Raw genomic sequence first — 7,741 nt, forward strand, 5'->3', positions numbered from 1 at the left:
TTTTTTTTAATTTTAGATTACCATGATTTTTCCTTCATTACAAAATGGATTTGCATCAATTAATTAAAAAGTGCAGCTCGTGTCTAAAATTAAAAAAAGCAGAAAATGAGTAGAAGAATCAATTCCACAGGAACAAGCACATCAACGGCTTGATTTAACAACTGACAGCACAGCCACCGAAGAAGGAGACAAGGAAGGAAAATTGGGAGAGGACGAAGAGAAAGACACAGAGGAAATGTATTTCAAAGAGAACAACTTAGAAAAGTATTCTGTGTGAATAGAAACGCTACGGGTAAGGTTAGATACAGTAAGACTAAGAATTCAGGAATTCATATTGGCAATACAGAGAATACTCATTGTTAAGAAGCAGTACTATATTGTCACATACAGTACAGCAACACAGAATCTGAGTAGTGTGTGTACTACTGGCAGCATTGTGAGGACACAGACGACCCATAAACATAATTTTAACGGGTATAGAGAGAGATGATTCACAAAGATGTCTCAAATGTCACACTGATTAATGAGATCTCTGGATGAAAGATTAAAGGATAAGTCTGGTAATGTTCTTATTTTTGTCATTGTAAATCCCATGCAAAGACCACAATCAACAATACATCCATCCTACTGATACGTGTTATCACTGTACTCATATGTCTGATATTGCTTATTGCTGGGCCTCCATTGTTGTACACCTATCAAAAAGACAGGAAGACACGGCGCTCCCTCACAAAGAGCATTGCACTGGGCGGCTTGATCATGGAGAAAAATCCTAAGCACAATCATTTTGAAATCACAAATATCACAAATATAGACACGATTACTCATCGACTTTTGGAAAATTGGAACTTAAAAAACAGCACAAATCAACAAGTGCGAGTGTCATTCTGAACAAAATAAAAAAACATGTAATTTTTTTTTTTGAGTCAATCCACATGCACTGACCTGGTGCTACAACTATTCACTGATGGTTTGTGTATTCATCCACAGCTGAAAATAGTCCCCCAAAAATGTCCTATTTACTCCTGTTTGAATACTTATGCTACAAACTACAGTGCCCAGCTGTTTTTTGGAAAATACCTAACCTTTTTTATTTTTATTTTATTTTTTTACATGGAACTAGACATTTGTGACCTGTTTTTCATGGATTTACTTCTACAAAAGGGCTCGGATCTGCCACAGACAGCGTAGGGAGCTTTGAAAGTGCTGAAAGACTGACTTACACATTTGTTTCGCACTTTTCATGGGATGTGTTAAACATGGAACGACACAACCTGTATCCTTTAAAGAGGATGAATAATATAACAAAACATTGCTCTCTATCATGGTCCTTTTGCACTTTGTGTGGGCTCTGCACATTTTCTGAAGACAGAGATAAACGCAGGGTCCGCAGTGTCACCCAGGGTCACCGTCCTGTCCAACAGGCCAGTAATGCATGTGACAAATGTCAGAGTAGCTTCTGTAACTGTGAACCTGTATAGATTTATTGATTCTTCCTCTTTTTGTTTCCGTTTGGTTCACCGGAGCTCTCCCTCAAGTTTTATGCCCACTGCGAGCCATAAATATTTTCTGGAGTCAGCAGCATCCCTCGTTTTTTTTTTTTTTTTTACAACATCTCTCGCTTCGCCCTTTTGTGTGACTGGCCTCTTCCTTTGACAGCATTTGTTTTGTCCTTCTCGTTTCAGCCAAGCTAATCTCGATCATCGCCACAGCTTTGGCCTGCTCTTTCGCCCTCCCACTCTTGGAAAGACTGTTTGTAGTAAAGATTGTAATCTAACTGCTAATCTTTATGGCTTGCTCCAGGGCAGGGCACTCAGCCTATAGCGGAATGATTTGCCAGAAATGTAGAAACTCCCTGGAGTCTCAGAAGTTCTTTGCGAGCTGGAAGGGAGAAGTTTCTACACACATTCAGATGTGCAAGCTGTCACTACCGGAGTTGTCAAATGGGGAGCCAAAAGGTGTGTCAGGATGTATTTGTTTAATGATCCTCATTACTTATAACTTCTCACAGTGTTCCATTTTCCTTATAGTATAGTCAGCCAATTATTCAAAAAAGGAAGGTGTGTGTGTCATCTCTCCCTTTACTCATACTCTTCTTGGCTAGCAAAGCAACATATACCTGTCATAATGAGCAGCGAGCAGTGCTTTACTACCAAGCTGCCTCTCATCACAAACACAACACACAAAGAGATTTACTAATGCAGACTGTTAACACAGCCAGCTTCCTACACGGCCTGGTTTATACAGCAGGACAGCAAGCAGTCCCAGGACAGCATGCATTATACACATCTAATTAAGTCTTCACATGTCTATAATAAACCACATTATGCCTTTGAGGCTAGAGGGCAGGTCAGGAGCTGGCATTGAGTAAGTGTGAGACAGCCTGCGTGCGTGTGTGTGTGTGTGTGTGTGTGTGTGTGTTTGTGGAATCAAGCCTATGATAGCTATTTAACGCTCACTAATTAACCCAGAATAATTTGTGGCAGCACAGTAAATATTTGTCGCCGTGGAGGGAGTAAGAGGACGGAGACGCTCTCTGTAGTGCCATCCTGCATGCCGGATGACGTTAAAAGGACTGACTGAGTGTGTGCACGGGGACTGTGTGTTTGAGTGAAAGACGCACAGAGAGGGGGACAGATTGAGGCGGAGAGACACAGGGAGGGAGATGGAGAGTGAGCAAGGCTGAGGAGGGCAGCCAGCCAGCTGTTGGTATACTTTGATTGGTCTGTGGAGAGCTGCCTCTGTCTTTTCATGGCACCAGTAAAGCGCAGTGTTCCCAGTGGCAGGTGGCCGCTGCCCACCACCTACCTCCCCCCGGGACGGAGGAGGCAAAGATCATCCGTCGCTTTGCTCTTTTTTATTAAACACCTTCATGGTCTGCAGCTCCGTAGCTACCAACAAGAAAACAGAGAGGCATTGCATACAGAATACCTAATCAGCACATAACAAGTCTGGAAAGCTATTTTTTAATGCTTTTGCTTTCTCTCACATCAAAGGCTTGGAAGACTTGATGCTATCAGAGCTGCTTCAAACAGCCCACACAGATTTACACAGGTCGCTTCAAACGGGGCATAAAAGTACGGCGTACTTGCCTGTCCTTCAAGAGCCGAGTTTGGCAGTTGGACGGATAAGGGTACGGTAAACCATGGAACAAGAACAGGCCTGTAAGTGCTCTGAGTGCTTTTCCCCAAACAGCTTGACAGCCAGGTCTCGGTGACCGTGTTTGTGACAATCAGGCTAGCTCACATCATCAGTTGGTTTAGTTGTTGCCATAGCAACATACGGTACAGTTACTCCTGCATAGGTGCCAGCCTCTGCTCCATCTGAGTATATTGTCTTGATGTTTGAAAACTGTATTTTCACGTTGCTAGCCACACAAGGCAAAGCAAACTCAGTTTCTCTCTCCGTCTCTGTCTCTTTTTCATTCTGCTCTCTCTCCGCTGTCTCTCTCCAGAGGGGTGTAATTCAATTCTCAATACACTTAGGGAGGAGGAGTGTGAAGACTCATTTAAGCCTCCCTAAAACTTGTGAGTTTTGTACCAAATGTTACTTATTTTCTTTGGCTGTGAGTCTTGGAAGTCTCACGTTTGTTGTTTTTTCTGCCTTTGCCCAGTATTTCAAATATTCTTAATATTATTTTTCTTGAAAAGGGAGGTGAAATTCAAGCGAAGAAAAGTAAAACCTCGGGTCTGCTTTGCAATTAGCAAAAAGTCATAGAATTTATTGCTGGAACAATTTGTCAAAATTGTCCCATCTGTCCCAACGTGGTTTCTTTTTATTGATAGGTTCTAAATGATTAAAAAAATAGCCTAGGTTTAAGAATGTTTGTAGCAGAAAAAAGAATTAAAATAAAAAAAGAATGATAGTTGCCATATCAGGCTGTGTGGCTATTATCCCAGAAAATTAGCGTGGTTCACTCCTTAAACGATTCTTTTTGTCATTCAAATCCGTTCCATTGTACAACCTCAGCACCATGAAGGCAGAGCAAAGAATCAAAAGTTGTCCAGTGAATTACATAAAGGTGAGACAGACACAAAAGCTTTGAATGGCATATTGTTACCCTGCTGCTCCGACAAAGGTTATCTCCCTCTCCTGTCCTTGAGCGTTTTCAAGCAAGTCAGCGAACATTTTGCACAAGTCCATCCCTGTAGATATACATTCATACATAGCAAGTGGGCGAGCTCTTACCAAAACGCTGTCCATGTGTAATTAGGATTATAGTCACATTCAAATGGAGTGCTTACTTGGCTCTGTGTTGCGAGCTGTGGCAGTGAGAGTGTGTTGCTTGTGGGCTTGTGGATTTGAGCTGGCAAGAAGGGCAGCATGTGGGATGGCGAGAAGGGCGCCGTGCCACTCCCGACCTCTCGGAGGGGCTCGGCTGTGAGGGGAGCGATGACATGCGTCATGCTCCACCAAGTCTCCCGCTCCGACACTGTAATAATACCCAATTATAACCTGGACTAATTGGAATGGCGCTTTGGCGCTTTGTTTTGCTTTTCTGTTCTTTCAGAAAGCTGACAGCAACAACTCATGGAAGGATCGATGGCGGATTACGAGGCTCATGGAGCTGCATAGAGAGGAGGGCTCAGACTGAGGCTGCAGCTCTCATTAAAACCCCGCCTGATCTCAACCAAGCCCTGGGAACGGAGTGAGAAAGGCAAGGAAAACCAGAGACGGGGGGGAAGAAATGGGAAATCTAAAAGGGGAAAAAAAGCACCAAAAAAGTTTACTGTCCCCTGTGGACATGGTCTCTGCTGGACTCTTATAAATGGGTATTGTTCCCCATGAAGCACACAGAGACTGTTTACAGTTTCCCATAAAGGAGGGCTTTATTCCTGCTCAGGGATGCATTGTGACAAGATAATTTGAATAGCCGAGGTCTTACCATAAAGCCATAAACATTTACAGGCAGTTGACATGGAGAATAAAGAATGAGCCATGCAACCTCTGCAGGATGCTGCCTGACTCCTGATGGCACAACCAACGCTCCGTCGACTACTCCGAGCTCGACTCTCATCATCAACACATGGAGAGATGGAGCGACAGGGGAGGGGAGGGTGGAGGCAGGCAGAGGGAGAGAATGCAAACAAGTTCATACGGAAGCAGAGAAGGATAGCTACAGAGAGTGGTAGCTAAAGAGAGGCAACGCAGGCCTTTGATGTCCTTTGATTCCTTCCACAATGAAATGGCGGTGTCTTGTTTTTATGTTTTATCACAGGAGTCGACCGCCAGAGCAGACCCGCGGGAGCAGCCAGACATGAGGCTGAATTCGATTAGACTGTAATCGGAGACGGACAGGCACTGGTGCCGTCGTTGTCAGCAAGCCGAAGGGACTCCATGAGCAAACTATCGCCATGACTTTCCATTTCATGCCATTCATCGCAGTGGCCGTTAACGGTGTTTGCAAGCGGCGCTCCATGTTGGCGGGCTGCGTTTCAGGGTTGGTTTTTAATTCTGACGACGGCCCTCTGGAGTGCAGTATCAGGTGATCAGCGTGGACTCAGAGTCGTTAATGAATTACCTACCGGCCTGATCTCAGAGCCGTCTCCTCATTTCCCTTCCGTAATCTACACACAATCTCCTCTTTTTCAGGCCTATGTCCTTCTTTTTCTCTCTGCTACAGGGGCCGTTGTTTTCCTCCTGCCTTGCTTGGCATTCTGCTCATCCTCCACGATGTTTCCAGCGTAACCAATGATTAACAATTATGCCAGTGCATCTAATTAATGCCGGCTAATTATGAGGTTGAAATGCTGACAATGAACGGTCGGGTAGGAGGGGGAGATTGCAGCATCAGAAATAATCAAGAGAGAAGAAGAGGATGAAAAAAAGACAGAAAGAGAGGGAAAAGATTGAGAGTGAGTGTCTTAATTGGTATGCTCGGTTTTTCAGGACCCTGAGCTCATCACACAAAAAATATGGATAACTTGTGCATAAAATTAGAGATGGTACGCTCACCCATCTAATTTGTAGGCCACATGGATAACATTGAAAACAAAAAAGGAAAGGAACAACAGGTTGTCTTTTTTCCCTTCTGCACTGGATGGGAATTATGTTGAAACCACACAGTGTCTCTGGAGTGGCAGTGAAACTCAAGCCATAATTATGTCCACAAAAATGCCCACAGATTTTTAATCTTAAACTAATTTGCTGTTCATTTGTCAGCAGCTGGTTCAATGAAAGTGGTGACCACAAATTCCCAGCAGGAGACCCACACCAAGAACTTTTACATATATATATTCATCCGGTATTTAATATATTCATAATGATTGCACTCTTTCCATTTACTCAAACGTTCCTTTACAATCGTCTGAAGAAGCACATCAACGGACCTAATCCCGTTTCCCCACCTCAGGCAATACTTCATTGCGAAAATAGCCAAGAAAAACGACCTCCTCCACGGCTCATAATGAGGCTGCATGGAGCATTCATTAGCATAGCCGAGGTCTGCAGCCCAACACTGTGTCTGAGCTTTATGTTCAACGACGTTTTTATTCCTACAACCATTCTGTACGGGCTCCATAATAATGTCCAGAGAAGAAAACACATCATATATTAAAGAAACACGCTTCTTTGCTTCCTATTCAAATGAGCACATCTGAAGAGAGCGAAGGCAGAGGAACAAAAGGGTTTGTAGAATTACCCGGGGAGTAGTAATTATATTCAGAGGAGCCTGTGATTTAGAGTTTGTTGTTTTTGTCTTCCTGTGCAGAGCAGAGGCAGGAGGCTCTGTAGCTCAGAGCGGTGACACAGGTCCTCCCCGGTCTTCCGAAGTGCATTAAACTAAATGATTGACAATGATTGAAACCACACGGAGCCCGAGGCACAGGCTCAGTTCTGCAGATCTGCTGTCTCTCTGCATTCACAATCCGTGTTAAGGTTTTTTTTTTTTATAAATAGGATATTTGTTTGTCATACAAATCAAATGTAGCGGGTGCATGGGTAGCTCAGCTGGTACAGCAAGTGGTAGACCATATATGGTGGTTTACTCCCCCACGCAACGGCCGCGGGTTCAACTCCGCCCTTTGCTGCATGTCATTCCCCCTGTCGCTCTCCTTTCACGTTTTTAGCTGTCCTATCACCCTGGAAATCCAGAGTTCTCGCCAAAAGTTGAATTGCTCAGCGAGTTCCTCTGACATCGAGTAATGCTGCTCATTAACTATGCCCTTGTAACCAAGCTGCACCAATCACATCGGTGTATCTGATGTAGGCGGGGCCAGAGGCCAGCTGAACCTGAGTCACCCTGTGTGTTGTTGTGATTGGTCGTAGTGCTATCCAATTGCGTGCAATGAGATTGTCAAATGCACGCTTGGTGCCGCCCCTCGAGATGGCCGACTTTCATTACTTAGTGCCAGACCCTTAATCTTTCAGATTTGGGTCTGGATTTCCAGGTTCCTGTCCTATATGAATAAAGGCCTAAAATGCCCTGTAATGTTTAGCCCCATAGTGAAGGAGGAGGAATGGACTTGGGAGTTCTTCACCTGGTGCCTTGATTTATTTCCTCAGCAGTCGCAAGGAAATTCAGTAACGCAAGGATGACTTATTGAAATATAATAGAAAAATAAACAAAAACTAGCTATTGAAATTATCATCAGAAAATTATACCAAACAAAATAGTAAAAAGGCTCAATCAGGCCCTGACTATTTGGGCCCTAGCAACTGCCCTCTTCCCGGCCAAAGTCATTCTCTCTCTAGAGGAGCCTCGGCCTCTTTCCTTTATAGCAGAAGCCCCTCCTACAAGACA

At 44.0% G+C, this 7,741-nt stretch overlaps 1 long non-coding RNA gene across 1 annotated transcript in view; it reads left to right on the top strand.

Moving 5' to 3' along the window:
- Nucleotides 1-7,741, top strand: part of LOC116696805 (uncharacterized) — a 451,372-nt gene that overhangs the window by 84,231 nt on the left and 359,400 nt on the right. Inside the window, exon 2 of the long non-coding RNA XR_004333838.1 lies at nt 3,204-3,207. This is a non-coding gene — a long non-coding RNA (uncharacterized LOC116696805). The remainder of the gene's footprint in view (nt 1-3,203; nt 3,208-7,741) is intronic.

Source organism: Etheostoma spectabile, chromosome 10, assembly GCF_008692095.1.
Source record: "Etheostoma spectabile isolate EspeVRDwgs_2016 chromosome 10, UIUC_Espe_1.0, whole genome shotgun sequence".
Taxonomy (NCBI): Eukaryota; Metazoa; Chordata; class Actinopteri; order Perciformes; family Percidae; genus Etheostoma; species Etheostoma spectabile.